This window comes from Cupressus sempervirens, chromosome 2 (assembly GCF_028749045.1).
Source record: "Cupressus sempervirens isolate cs-2001-9-10 chromosome 2, ASM2874904v1, whole genome shotgun sequence".
In the NCBI taxonomy this organism is placed as follows: domain Eukaryota; kingdom Viridiplantae; phylum Streptophyta; class Pinopsida; order Cupressales; family Cupressaceae; genus Cupressus; species Cupressus sempervirens.
Window position 1 is genome coordinate 153,391,886 of NC_143119.1, and position 15,774 is coordinate 153,407,659.

Sequence of the window (15,774 nt, forward strand, 5' to 3'; positions counted from 1 at the left end):
TAAGGGCCAATCCACAAGTGTTCCAACTTAGTGTGACTAACTAGTTTTTATTTTTCCTTGTCCTATAAGAGAACAAGGTCAAAGATTCTAAAGGATTTTATTGTGGCTTGCTTTTTGAACCAATGTTTAATGATAGCTTGATGTTTTTCCATATGCTCTAAAGCATTTATCTTTTTCTCATCCAATTCCAAGAGATTTATCAACCTGATTTGAACTTTTTTAGCATCCTCAACATTACCTCTCATGAATTTTAACACCGAAATCCTAAGATTAAGTGGGAATATTGGTTCCTATTTGTAGATGGGTAGATATGGGGATGTTCCCAAGGTGTTCTGAATCCTAACTCTGTCCATCCATAATGCATGTTTCAGCTGAGTGTGCCAATCTTTTGGGTTCTCCTTTAGCAAGCGCTTTATCATTGTGATCAAGTTCTTATTGGTGGACTCAACCACATCGTTCACTTGGGATAGTAATTATATGAGAACTTGATTATAACTTGATTATCTAATGCTCATTGAGTAAGAAAAATCAACACAAAATTTGACCCATTATCGCATACAAGGAAGAATAACATTCCAAACCTAGTGACAATGTGCTCTTCCAAGAAATGACAATGTGCTCTTCCGAGAAATCAATAAACACTTTTGCCGTGCAATTTTGAAAAGTTTCAGCTTTGGTCCAGCATGTGTAATAGTCTATAACTATGAGGAAAAAAAAATGTCTAGTAGATGATGGTGGGTTCACTAGTCCATATTCCAGCCCCCACTTGGGCATACCTCAAATATTGGTTGTAGTGGCATAGCTAGATGTCTCTCCCTATTGGAAAATGTTTGACAAGTGTGGCAAGAGTGTACATGTTCAAATGTGTCCTTGAAAATTGTAGGCCAAAAGTAACCTGATCTCAAAATCATATGGGTCGTAGCCTCTATTGATCCATTTCCTATGCCATACTTATCATGGTATTGTTCTAATATCTCTTTTTCTTCCTCATGTCCTAAATACTTCAAATAATTTCCTTCATATTTTATTTTATAAAGTTTCCAATCTTGAAGCATATAGGATTCATATTTCATCTTCAGTCCTTTGTGTTGGGAACTATTCATCCAGTTAAGGTATTGATTATGTAAGAGATAGTAGACGATATCTTGATACCAAACATCTGTGATTATTCCTGTGTTCATGTCTACTTGAGACACTATGATCCTTTATTCATTATTAGTCTTGGTTTCATCATCAAATATAATCTCATTATCAGTATTAATCTCATTGTTAGCTATCATCTTGGTCATCCCTTGTCCTCTCACCAGATTTATTGGTTGAATTTCCAAATCTAACTCTTGAAATATGACCATCCATTTTCCTCTCCTTTTGCCTAGTTCATTCTACATTAGTAATGATTTGACTATAGGATTTGACACAATAGCATATACCTTACTCCTAAGTATGTAATGAAAAAATTTCTTGATTTCCTTTATCAGGGCAAAAGATTGTTTGTCAAGATTGGAATAGTTCAATTTAAAAATTTTTAGTAGACAACTCATGAATGTGATAGGTCCCTCATCTTATTTGTCTTTCTTTTGAGTGAGAATCTTTGCACGTGAGTGTTTCAAAGCAAAATAATAGATTTTGAAAGGCAAGTCATAATCGAGATTTACAAGTACTAGAGTCATGGAGATAACTACTTTGATATCTTCAAAAAATTTCTTTATCTGAACAACCCATTATATCTTTTCTCCTTTCTTCAGCAAGTCATTGAGGGGACAAACTATTTTAGTGAACCCACTGATGAACTTTCTCACAAAGTTAATCTTCCCAAAGAAAGATTTAAGCTTTTTGTGACTACAAGGAGGTGACAACTTTAGAATAGCTTCTACCCTTTCAGGATCAATGGATATCCTAACTTCAGAAATAATGTGACTCAAAAGTTTTCCTATGGTAACCCCAAATGAAAACTTCTTAGGATTAAGAGATATGCCATATCTTTGACATCCGTTGAAAGCTTATCTCAAATCATAAATATGAGTAATCTGATCTTTTGAAAAGATTGTTAGGTCATCCATATAGATCACTATACATTTATTGATTAGCCTCTTTAATGCTTTAGGCATCGCTCTCTAAAATTTAACTCATGTATTGATTAACCCAAAGGGTATTCTCCTATATGCAAAGGTTCCCCATTTCATTGTAAATGCAGTCTTTAACCTGTCTTCCTCATCTACCATCACTTGGTTGTATCTTGAATATCTGTCTAGAAAAGACATCATTTTGGATACAATTACAATCCATGGTACCTCATCTAATGAGGGAAAAGGGTAGTTATCCTTCTGGGATGCTAGGTTTAGATTTCACAAATCCACACAAAGGCAAATTTCTCCAATCTTTTTCCTTATTGGAACCAAGTTAGCAACCTATGTAGAATGTCAGTTTGGAAAAATAATTTTAGCATCAAGAAACTCCTTGACCTCTTTTATTATTAATGGTTTAATAATGGGATTCATTAGTCTCTATCTTTGACGAAAATGTTTGGCATTAGGATTCAATAGAATGTCATGAGTGATGATTTTAGGATCATACATCTTGAGTTATTCATAACTCCATGCTATGACATCTTTGTATTAAATAAGAAATTGAAGCATATTTTCTCATTCTTGAGGATTACATGCCTTTCCACTTCTCACCTACTTAGGGTCTTCTTCTATGCCTGGATTATATGAACCACATTCTCCAATCTCTTTTTTTGTCAACAGTTCTTTTACTATGTGCTGATTCATCTCAATCAAAGATACATTCCAACTCTACCATCCCCTTAGAAATAGTATTGGTTTTGAAATTTATAATCCCATATTCATCTTCTAGTTTATCATCCTTAGGAGTATCATTGGGAGTATCATCAATCTATTGTCCTTTGAAAAAACCATTGCACATAATGAACTCAAGAATATGCTAGTAATCCTAGAAGACTTGGAAGTTAGTAGTATTGTTTGGGATAGATGAAGAAGTCACCAATTCAACCAAAAACCTTTTGAGTTTTTTTCTTTCAATGAGTTATAATGCATTGGCTGAAATTTCAAGGGCATTAGCTACCATGTTTCTCCTCCTCAGGATGGACCTTATGTTTAGGTCCTCAAAATCTTCCATGAAGTCCCAAACTCTTTTTTAGTAAGAAATTAGTCTTCTATTATTACAAGAGTAGATTGATTTAACCTGTCTAATCACCAATTAAGAGTCTCCTTCAATTATGAAAGCTTTGATGTCCTTCTGTAATGCAAAGAGAAGTCCACGGATCAAGACTTCATAGTCTGAAACATTTTTAGTACATCTAAATTGTAAATGATATGCATCATAAAATGACCTAGCTTTGGGATTAATTATTTCAATACCTGCACTAGCTCCTAATTTTCATTTAGAGCCATCAAACTTGAGTGTTTAAATTGGTTGTTCTTTGGACTTTTTGGACTTGTGTTTATTTTTTTGAAGCTTTACTTTCACTTGAACTTTGAAGGACTTTTTCTTAGGGATCTATTGCAATCTTTCATGCGATGGACTTGGTGAGTTTCCATTTTTTACCTTTGATATGGGGTTATCCATTTCTCTTGTTGATCTTGAATCTCCCCAATCAATTATGTGATTTAATCAATTTGTGGCTTAGGATGAACAATTACTGAGGTCCAGCCTTGGTCTTTTACAAAATGTCTTCTCCTTAGGACTTTAATCATCCGTAGTGGAGGACAAGACAAAGCCCCAACATCTAAAGAGGTTTCACTATATGATGCATTAAGATCTTCCATTTTCTCTTCATCATTCTTCATGACTTTAGATATGCACGTGGAACTTAAATTTTCCTTTTGTATCTCACTTGGAGTTTGACCTTTTTTAAAGTGCATTATCTTGAGTCATACCCAAGAAATTTCTTCTTGGAAATGTGAGCACTCAAATTCTAAATGACTTACTTTGTGTAACCTACAAAATCATGGAAGGAGCAAAACATTTGAGTCTACATCTTCTCCTAAGTATTGAAAATTTGCAACCATGTTGTCTATGAACTGAGTCACGATCTCTTTTCTTGGGGTATGGTTCATGGATTCTCTATTTAGATTATCTATTATTTTAACTGGAGCTATGTCAAAACCCATCACCTTGTAATAACCTAGGCCTAAGTGATGGAATGCTATTTTGTTCAGGGCATTGTATTCTATGATCATCATCTTTAGCTTTGGCTCATCGTCTATCTTGATCTGATTATTCTGCCCTTTACAAGGTAACCATAGTTGAGTAAAATTAGTTGAGAACCATCCTCTTAGGAACCTTGTCCATTATCTACTCAACAACAATCTGTATGTTTCTATAATTTTTACCACATTTACATCTATGATGTCTTGAATTCTAGGGTCCATAGTTAATCTGGTTCAAACATCTTTTAATACCCTATTAACTTTTACTTTCATTTTATGAAGATGGATCACTATCCAATTTTTATGTTGAGGGGTGGCTCCCAACCTTTGAGCTATCGAAAGTAGCATGACATTACAGGAAGCTCTTGAATCTATAAGACAATTATGGAGGTTTTCCCCAAAAATTCTAAGACTAAACAAGAAAGGAGGGACTTCGGCCTTGTCTTTATACATGGTGGGCATCGCCTTAGTATTGTTAACTTGTTGTGATACTGCCTTCTAAGGGCCTGCATTAGGCATTGCCTTTTTATGATCAAGAGTATTTAGGAGTGCTTCTCTCTAATTAGGAAAATTTTGTAGCGTATCAAACAAGGATACATTAGCCTTCATTCTTTTTAAATCTTCAATTGTACTATACTTTTCAGCTGAGCATGTACGATTCTTTAGTATCGTAGGTATATTTCCTTGGTTTTGATTTTTTTGTCCAACATAGGGTGCTTGTGTAGGCATTGGATTATTATTAGCTCTTAGATTTGGAGGCATTGGTTGCAATGCGAGAAGAATTCCATTTGTTATGGGTTCCCTTTTGTTCCACAAATTGTAAGTATTTCTATTGTCATTGCAAAAAGAAAACATCTCTTCTAGTTGAGGATCTGATTCTTGACTGAATGAAAAAGTAAATTCTTCATTGATTTGTTCTTCCATTTTAGGATTTTGTGGAGAATCATAAGATTTTAATAGCATAGTTTTGAACTGCATAGGGGGTTTATTGTTATTGCCTTGTGAATTCTGGTTCACTTCTTGATTTCTATTGAAATATGAGCCACCATCATTAGGCATGTTTTGACTAGCATCAAATTGATTGATGCCTACAAACAGAGCATTATTTTTGTTATCTGGAGGGACACTTCCATTGTTGGATGGGTATTCCATTGTCGATTATGTCTTTGAAAATTGTTATTTTGATCTGGAGGATTGAAATTATTCCCTGTATTGTTGTTTCCATTGAAATTATTGTTGTGATTATGACCATGATTGTTATTATAAGGGCTTGCATTCATTCTTTGAAAGTTTTTATTCTGCCTTGCAACAACCTCAAATGGGTTAGCTTGTTGATAATCTAAGACATAGTCTTCTTCATTTGGCCAATCTCAGTTGTAACATTATTTTCTGCTTCAGTGGATGTTGCTGCCTTTTGCTCAATGAAAGAAGCTTTTGGAGGTTCATATCCTGGGTAAGTTATGGTTGGAACCGGTACATCTAGTGCTTGTTGTAGTGGAATTAGAGTCAATGAAGTGAATTTACTAGGCATCACTTATGCCTCAATAGGATATGTTGGTACTTTTGTACTAGCTTGGGCTAGAACCATCAATCCTCCTCCATTAGGATTGGATTGTTTAGTAAAGGTGATTGCTTCTTCAAATACTTTGTTTAGTGTATCAATATTTTTAGGTACTCTCCTTAGGAAGATAATAGTGAGTTAGTCTATAGCATTAAGATAGATATGGATTAAAACTTCAATCGGTACGGTCCAAAGTGTTTCCAACTTGTGGTATGCCATGTGAAAGTGATGATTGAAACATGAAATAGTCTCCACTGGATCCCTCTTGATTGATATAAACCAATGATGTATCATGACCAGGTTGATGAATGTTTTGAATTGATCGAGGAACAATTTTTCAAAGGCAGCCCAGTTTTAAATACATCCTAGTGGTAAATTCATGTACCAGGTGAAGACAACTTCTCCCAATGTGTATGAGAATACATGGAGGACCGAATTCTCTTGTTGAATATGTTTTCAATTACATATTTCTTTGAATACCTTGATATGATCCTTAGCTATTCATTTTCTTTATAGATGAACCTTGTGCAAAATTTATCAAGATTCTTGGGAAGGTCATTGAGTGCACCTTGCAAGTTGATTGGTAAATCTACAACATTTGCAAAAAGGGCCATTGGTGGAGGATTAGGTGGAATGATAGGTGGTGGTTGGTTATGAGGTGAAACTAAAGATGACAAGATTTAGAACTAGAGTGGAAGAATTCTTGGTAATCCTTTATCACTACAAGGCTTGCAAAAATGACTGAGTTCTAAGAACTCATGTCCACCAGGTGAAGATCGTAAAAATTGCTAAAATAGAGATGGTGGATCAAGATATTCTAGTTTGCATCAATTCCAGAAAAGCACACCTCTTCAAAACAATGCACCTGTACACCTTCTGATAATGTTGGACAATTTTTTTTTCTGAACTTTCAAAAATTGTATAATTTTCAAGCATCAACTTATTTTCCTTATCTGAATGGTTTCAGGTCCTCTTTCTAGCACCACTTCTATTGAGCTGTCATTTTGCAAGATGCTAACCAATAGGGATCCTTTCGAATTGCTCTCTTGAAAAGCTGATCAAGGACCAACTCCAAGGTTCCGGGTGGTTTTGCAACCTACTGGGCTCACTCAATTGAAGATAAATGTGTATGTTCACAAGGAGGCCTTTGCTTATTCAAACCAATCTTGGACAATCTATTGTTGTTTGAAATGTAACCATAAAAAGAGATATATTTTTGTATTTTATGTTTTATGATGAATGCAGTTTATCGATGCAACTATATGAATTCTTATTTTTAAACAAGTGTTAGAAAAGAAAATACAAAGATAGAGTAATGAGAGATTAAAGCAAATGACTTGAAAGGGAAATTCCTAATGGACATAAACTAAGGTAACAACACATCTATGAATTAAATTATCAAAAGGATCAGGTAGGAAACCAATGAAATTAGGAGCAGTGTCGCCTCAACTCCATTGATAGAATCATTGATGTGAACACAATATAAACTAAAAGATGTTTCATGTTTCGTCAAATCATGAGGCCACAAAGAGTGTGCTCATGCAAGACAAGATGCTATGTAAGAAAAAAGATGATCCTTTCTCCAATTCATCACAACAATATAATTCATTAACAAAAGGAAAACACCAAAACTAAAAGGTCGCACAATCATAACAATACAATAAAACCATTGGCTCCATTATTATTCATGAACATGCATTCACAAAAATAGCACACTCTAACAAGATTTACTACACTCAAAATGAGAGAACCAATAACATATATTATTGCATCAAAATAATGGCGTGGAGTACATATTACATCCATGTATTTATAAGAATTCATCTCCTCCCTTTGTGTTTGGAGTGAGAGCTCTTTAAATGCAAACTTATGGTAAAAATTAATTAAAAAAATCTAATTATATAAAAAATGACTCTCTAAGGGCCCGTTTGTTTGTCGGTATAGGAATAGAAAACTAGAATGGAAAATTAGAATAGGAATGGAAATGTGGAATGGGAATGGAAAAGAACAATCCCATTCTTGTTTGGTTAACCTGGTATTTGATTGGCAATATCTTACTCCCTTGTTTGGTTGTTCAAAAATGGAATAAGAATAAGGTTAACTTTTGTATTTTTAAAAATAATTCCCTTAAAGTTTTTTGTTTTAATTTTTTTTTTTGGTTAATTTTTTCAATAATGGTAAAAAGGTTAATTTATTTTCATTTTTTAAATTTCAATTTTTTTTTTAAAGGTAAGCTTTGCTTAGGGGGAAGTGCCCATTACATTAAAACCAAAGAGACAATTACAAAAGATTTACACTAAAGCCTCCAATACAAACCAGATCCTTTAGTGAAAGAGGTATCCAATCCCCTCACCAATTGAGGTCAGCCTAGCTACAACATCAATAGGAAAAATTCCCTCATTCTAATTACACAAAGACACAAATTTTCCCATATTGTAATCCTTAGCTACACATTTCTTATAAATCTTCCAAGCTTTCTTCATAAGCTTTTTCTTCTTCTCATCTTTTGGAGCAAATAAGGTCTTCAGTAACCCCCTAGAAAGATTGGTGTCCATCCGATCTAAGGCCATAGTCATCTATTCAAATAGCTCATTTGCTATCATTCTTCTAACCATACTATTTACAAAAGCAGGGTGATCAATAACTTGAATGATAGGCAGAAAAAGATAATGCAACATCTTTCCATCATGAACATGGGAGTTTGACTACTGTTCAGCCCCTAAAATCAAAATGATGAATGCCCTATCCCTTTCATTGGCTTTAGGGAATATATGTTGCAGTTGTGAATTTTCCATTTCCTTGATTTCCACCTCCTAAATGCATTTATAATGAATGCCCATAATTGTTGCCATGTTTCTCCTCCGCATATATGTCTGAGTCGATCCATATGTCTATCTAAGAGAAGCATAATATAACCAAAGCTTCCAAATTTTTTGCACTGTAGAATCTCTTAACACTGCACTTTGACACACAAAGCTAGAAATAGAGCCTAACATACTCTGTTATCACCCCTCTCACAGGCAACCAAATCTTGCTCGTGCTAGCAAAAAAATCATCCAATCCTTGATCTGTTAGCTTCTGCATAGATAAGATTGTTCAAATCTTCTGGGATGTATATAGTTTTGTCAAAACATAGGATAAAACCACATTCAATGTGCATATTTACCAGTCTATTTACCACATGATTTCCCTCCCTGAAGATGTGTTGTACTTTATAGTCTATCAATCTCCATAGATGCGATTTTAACTTGAGGGGTCAACTAGAAAACTTCCAATTTTGCAGCGAAAAATTTGCTATCCCATTTATGATAACTTGCAAATTGCCCTCAATTACTACTTTTAGTTGGTTGTTAGATGGACACCAATCCAACCCAGCTTCTAGCGCTGCTATCTTTGCCACATTGTTAGATGCTTGGCAATTCCTCCCAATAATTCACCCTTATCGTTTCTAATCACTACACTAATTTTGCTGACACCAGTATTACCTCTGCTTACATCATCAAAGTTTATTTTACTCATTGAAATTAATGAGAAATATAATTTATTTCATTTTTTTAAACAAATAGATATAATAAAAAATGATATAAATTTTAAAAAAAAATAAAATGTTAGAATTAAAAAAAAAAAAAAACATTTTTAATTTTTTTTTAAAAATTGAACAAATTTTTTTAGATTGGGAATAGGAATGACCCATTCCAATAACAACTATTTTTTAGAATGGACATATGCTCATTCTAGGGGAAAATTTGGAATATGTTTGCTTATTCCCTATTCCGATTTGGGGTACCAAACAAAGAATATATTTCCTATTCCTATTCCTATTCCAACAAACAAACAGGCCCTAAATGGTGCTAAGTAGGTCTCCACCCTTGTTTATATTTATTATTGGGTGCATGAGCCTTTACATGACTTAAAAGAACAAAAGAATAAGAAGATAAGAAGAAGGAAGTTGTGAGATGACTTGGAAGTCTCTGGAAGCTCTAAAAATGGGATCTCAAGATTCTTTATGCATTTCTTGGAGTTGAACTTGTTGGAAATGTAGATGGAGTAATTGAGAAGGGGGGGGGGGGGGGGTAGTGAATAAGTTACCACAAAAACAAATCCACAGATCCCTTAGATGTCAAACAAGTTACTTACTGTTGTCACTCAATAAACATTCACAAAAATGTTATAACTCGATAGATTAACTTGTTACTTATCTTTAAGAATTCATAATTATTAACATGCAAGCAAAAGTAAATAACATGAACACAAGAGACACCATATTTGACATGGAAACCCAATAGGGGAAAAACCACCAAGTGACTAGGTACTGATTTTCACTCTTCTGAAGTGAGCCCTGTTAGGAGCCAACATTGTTAAAGGTTTACAAAACACACTATTAGGTGACCCTGTTAGAGGATTTATTCACCCTATTAGGAGTGGCCTTGCTAGAGGTCTTTAGAACAATTCAATGGAACTGTCCACCTTGTTAGAGGATTTACAAAATGGCTGTTAAACCAACTCTATCAAGAGATTTTGGAATCACTACTATAATGGTTAGAAATTAACAATGAAATGACCTGAATAAGATGCAACTAAATTTGCTGATTATAGATCTCTATTCTACACCATTAGATCCTCCTTGATCAAATATAGATTTGTTGCTCCTCAATGATCTTTGATCATCCTTCAAAATTCACTCTCACAATAATCAGTCCACCTTCGCATTCATATCACATCAAATTCATCACACTTAAAATTTGCAACTTGACCTCTCATATATACCATTCAGATTATCAAGTAGGCTTAATTACAACTTACAATCACCTATAATCATTACCATAGTTTGTTGGAAATAATAGTTAAAAAAATTAAGCATTAAATCATAAATTAACGAATTCCTTTATTGGCCAACTCTGCTTGGTAAACACTGCTTCAGAAAAAATTTCCTGAGTTAACCATCTCAACTCGGTTAACATTGGAAGTTTTGCGAAATCCTTTGGCTACCAAGTGAATTTCGATAAGAACTAAATTTCCTTCGCTGACCATGAGAGCTCGGTAAGAACTATTTTTTGCCACATTTTCTTTTGATGACTAAGTGAGCTCGGTAGACACTGAATTTCTTTTGCTAACCTTGAAAGCTCAGTAACCATTGTTTGCATAAGGTAAAGTCTGAGAATGCTCGGTAGACACTATAAATCTTCTTGCAAACCAACTGAGCTTGGTAAGAGCTAACAGATGACTTGTATGAAATTTGTGTAACATTAAAGACAACACACAATTGGATAATTGTATCCAACAGAACTACTGTCAAAATGCATTTCTAGTGCATGGAATTGGTAGTTAACTGTCGATGCACTACTTCTTCAAAATCGTCAGTGCACCTCTATGAAAAGCACACCTGCACACTTGTGCACCTTGGTGATAGGTTCTAAAAATCCAAAAAATCTTCTTCCTCTATAGTTGTTAGAGGTGGGACCCTCTGTTCCTCTATTTGTTCCTCCTCTTGCTATTCTAGATGTGCCTATTCTGTTGGCTATGCTTGAGGCTCAACTTGCTCTTGCTGATTTGGTGTTAATTGGGCCTTAGATTCTTGTCTCTTTGCCCTAGTGGGTGCCCTCTTCCTCTTCTTGGCATTATCAACCTCAAAGTACTCAACCTCCCACTCATGTTGATGTACCATTTCTAGCCTTACTAGGGATTGAGTGGGGTAGGTTGGTACGGTGACCTTTTTAACTTTACCTTTTATAGGCCTTTTTGTGGCTTGTAGAGATATGGTTTGAGGAATTGGTTCCATCTAAAATAGCTTTTGGATCCATTCTCTTATTAGTTCAATTATATGTCTTGCTCGATGATCTATGTCATTTTTTTCCTCTTGCCCTATCTCTGCATTCATAATAGGCCTATCGTAGATTTTGCCTCTATTGTATAGAGAATCCATAAATTTTGGTACATCATTTTCCATGACCTTGAGAGGAATCTTTATCTTTAACACATTTTTTGCTAGGTATAGACTCATCCTACAATAATCCCCTATATAGATATCATAGTCATCTATTGCATTCATCCAGTGATCTTCTAAGGCATCAACATGTACAAACTATTTCCCTACTAGATGTTGAACCATCCCAATGTTGTCAAAGAATGGGTGAGGGGAGTTGTATTCTTCTAATGGATACTAATCCCATTTAGATTAAAAGGTGGAAATGTTTTATTTCTTCTTCACTTCAAATGTGACAATTGTAATTGGCCAGACCAATGTATTCTTATACTTTTTCCTCACTCTATCATAAGTAGAATTGAGTTGTCGGGCTATCTCTAGGAGTATGAGACCATCTAAGGGAAATCTAGGAAGCTTCTTGGGGAACAACAGAGTACTAGCTACCTGAAGATATGTAAAGGTTTTTAATTGAATGTAGTAAGCACCTATCTCTATAATTTTGGCTACCGCCTCTACTAACATTCTCTTTGCATAATCACCTTCAATGAATTTGATGATGATGAAGATGAATCCATCATTAACCACTTTGTATTCCACACTCTACAGTGGGAGAATATTTTTTACCAGTTGTGGGTATAGCACATAGGGCCAACCATTTGCATCTTGCATGCTTCCCTTTCTATATAGGCCTAGATAATCTGTGGTTTTGGCTACTAGCAAGTACACCATGTATGATGTCATGTAGAAGTGAGGGTCTACTTTGAAAGAAACTAGGTGCTCATCCAAATTATCACTTAGGATGGTGGTCCAATAAATTGGAATCTTCATGGTCCTTATGGTTTCAATGAATTGAACCATCCATGTTTGAAGGTATCTTGCTATAGGAAGACCCATAACTTTTCTTATGAGGACAATCACATATCTGATGTCATCTTTCATGTATCCTTTGATCATATCTACCTTACCTACTCTTTGGCCCAAAGGTGTCTTATTGATAAGGACTAAGGACTACACTAGTTCCTTTGCCTCTTTCTCATTCTCTCTATACCACCATTGTAACCCATTATATGAAATATGTAGGTATTGATGTGCCCTTGGAAGGTGAAACACTTTCTCTATGTTTCAGGGTTAGAGGTCTAGGACTATCTCTCTAGTTATGCTCTTTATGACCTCTTCCTCAATCACATAGTGCTCTATTAGTGTCATTATCAATTTTGAGGATTGAACTCATGTGGGGTGAGATGATGCATTTAAGAGCCTAGAATGGATTAAAGTAAATACCATTGCAGAACTTTCCCTTGGTTTACTGTAGATTGTAAGGAAGGCATTCCAGTCGATGTGTCCCAACTTTGTGTCTTAGGTTTCTGCATGCCCATCTTGGAATCATGACTTCTTTGGGGCTCCTTAATGCTTGGAAGAAAAAAGTTGCCAACTTCTCCACCATGGTAGATGACAAGGATGTCATTTGATCTACATGAAAGATGTAAACATTAGTCAAAAGGCAAAAATGAACTTCTATGGGACTTAGATTATCATTAATATGAAGTAAAAAACCACTCAAAATAGGTCAAAATGCAGATTCTCCCCCCAAAAAGGCCTTATGTATAGCTTAGTGCACCTAATGTACCATTAAAGGTGCACTAGTGTGCCTTAATAGCCTTGAAATGGCTATTTTGTGCAGCTACACACGTGTGCACCTTAGCTAGGTGCACACATATGCATGTGTACAACTGCACACATGTGCAATGTATAATACAATGGGGGGGAACTTCTTTCAATTTTGTATGTGGAGGTGCACACATGCACACCTCATGGGGGTTCACATTTGCACACCTTATTGAAGTCCTTAGGTCAATTTTTTATTTTTTAGTTGTTTTAGTGTTCATTTTTTTTGAAATGTTTGTAGGTGTGCACATGTGTGCACCTCTTAAGTGTTGATCTTGTTTTTTTCTTTGATGCACGAAGGAGTGGAGCTGTGAAGAGTTGTAGAGGTGTAGTTGAAGGAGGGAGTGTGGAGTGAAGTGAGTTAAGGGGGAGGGGTCAGGGCCTTATATAGACCCCAAGGAGATTCAGAATCGGGAGGGGTGCACAAGTGCACACCTTCAGAGAGTTTACATGTGCACACCTTTGGAGGGTGCACATTTGTATGCTTCTAAAGGGTGCTTATATCTTTTTTGGAGATGACCATTTCCTTCTCAATTCTCATTTTTTCTTTGTCTCTGACTACTTGAACCTTCCCAATCAGAGACAAGGGTTTGACCCAGAACTAGGGGAGGGTCCAAAGTGACTGGGACTTTGGACTAGAAGCCTTGGAAGGGATTTTAAAACTAGGTGGTCCCCATTTTTTATACAAAAATGGGGCGTGCGTTGTGAAACCACAACAGGATCAAAACAAACTTCACTCAAATTCTTGCTTTAGGAAATCTTTCCCCAAAATAGAGCCACAAAGGAAAAACTAAGGAAACCCTTACACAAACTTGTTCCAATGATTTGAATAACTTATTTGTGTTTAAGAATGTATAAACAACCATTGATTGAACTCCTACCAACCCAAAATTTACAAATCCCTATTTGGGCTAGTAGCCCCAATACTTCAACTAGTTTTCAGGCATTAACTTAAAACATTTCAAAGGTAACTATTAAAAAAAATACATATTCAAACACCCTTTTTGGAATTACAAATGAATACAAGAGTGTGGGTCTCAACTCTATCTATTCCAACACCCTCAAACTCCTGCTTGGCTCACAGACCTCATAAGCCTAATTAGGCTTTTGTGTTTCCAAAGAAAGTGTGAGAAGGTGGGTCCACAAAATTACCCCAAATAATTAGAGGCATTATCCTAGTCCAAAATGTTCACAATTCACAATTTACTTGGTCACTTTGATCATTCTCCTTGTCTAACTATTCAATTTTGCTTTTCAGTAGGTCAAATACATGAGGATATTTGACCTAGGGGTTAATGTAAAAAATCCTTGCAAATTCCAATCCTTCACTTTTAGAATTTGATCATATAAATTCCTAATTTTTGTTTCCTAGATGGTTGTTGAAACCAACCATGAAAACACAAGTTAGGCCCCCATCTTTCAAACAAGGTCAATTTTGCAAGGGTTTCCAACCAGTCTAAAAAAAAAGTTAATATCTTGCGAACTACTTAACCAAATGAATCCAAAATAAATGTGAATTGAATAAAATTAAAAAATTGAACCTTCCATAATTACTTATGAGTCATCCCAATCTATATAGTACAAAAATAGCACAGAAAATAAAGAATTTGCCTAGGAATTTTATTATTTTTATTGCAAAACCCATCAAATCCGTACAATGAATTCCCTCAACCATCATATGAGAGGTTATCCCTCCAAAATATACCAAATCCAATGTCTAAAACTATTTTTCAAATATTTAGGATCATTGGTTCGAAAGTTGCATTTTTCAAGCAACATTGCAATTTTACATCCTTTTTGCAACTTTTACAGTTTTGTATTTTTGATGGAACTATGGCCATGAAATAGTCTAATCTTATTCAAAACCACACAAGACAAATTAAAAACATCTCTACCAAAAATCCTAAGATAAACCATTTTGGCTCAAGTGAACCCAAGGTGTATAATGCACATATGGGATCCTTAGCCTTACAATTTGGGTTACATGTATTACATTGGGTTTATCCATAGGACCTATGATGAAGGGTGCTTCCCTTAATACCATAAACCATAATAGAAAATAAAGAAACAAAAACAAATGTGAGAACAAAATATGGACTTCTTATTATCACTACAAATGTGAAATTACAGAATTCTCAATTACAATACGCTAACCCAAATAGGTGCCCTCATTATAGTAATCTGCAAGACTAAGCTGCAAACTACCACCCCGAGTTGTCTTAGACAATGTTAGACCCTTTATTAAATAGGAAATTTTATGCCACTTAGGAAGCTTCTAGACATTAAAACTTAATACCTAGGGCAGATAGACCCTAACAATACATAAAGAGTCAGCCAAATACATCTTTGACAATTATTTTAGATATTTTGGGCAGCCCAACTTTGAAAGGCCCTAACTCTCAAACTGTTGCTCTAATTGGCTATTATAACCATTTTTTGGAAACACTAACTCC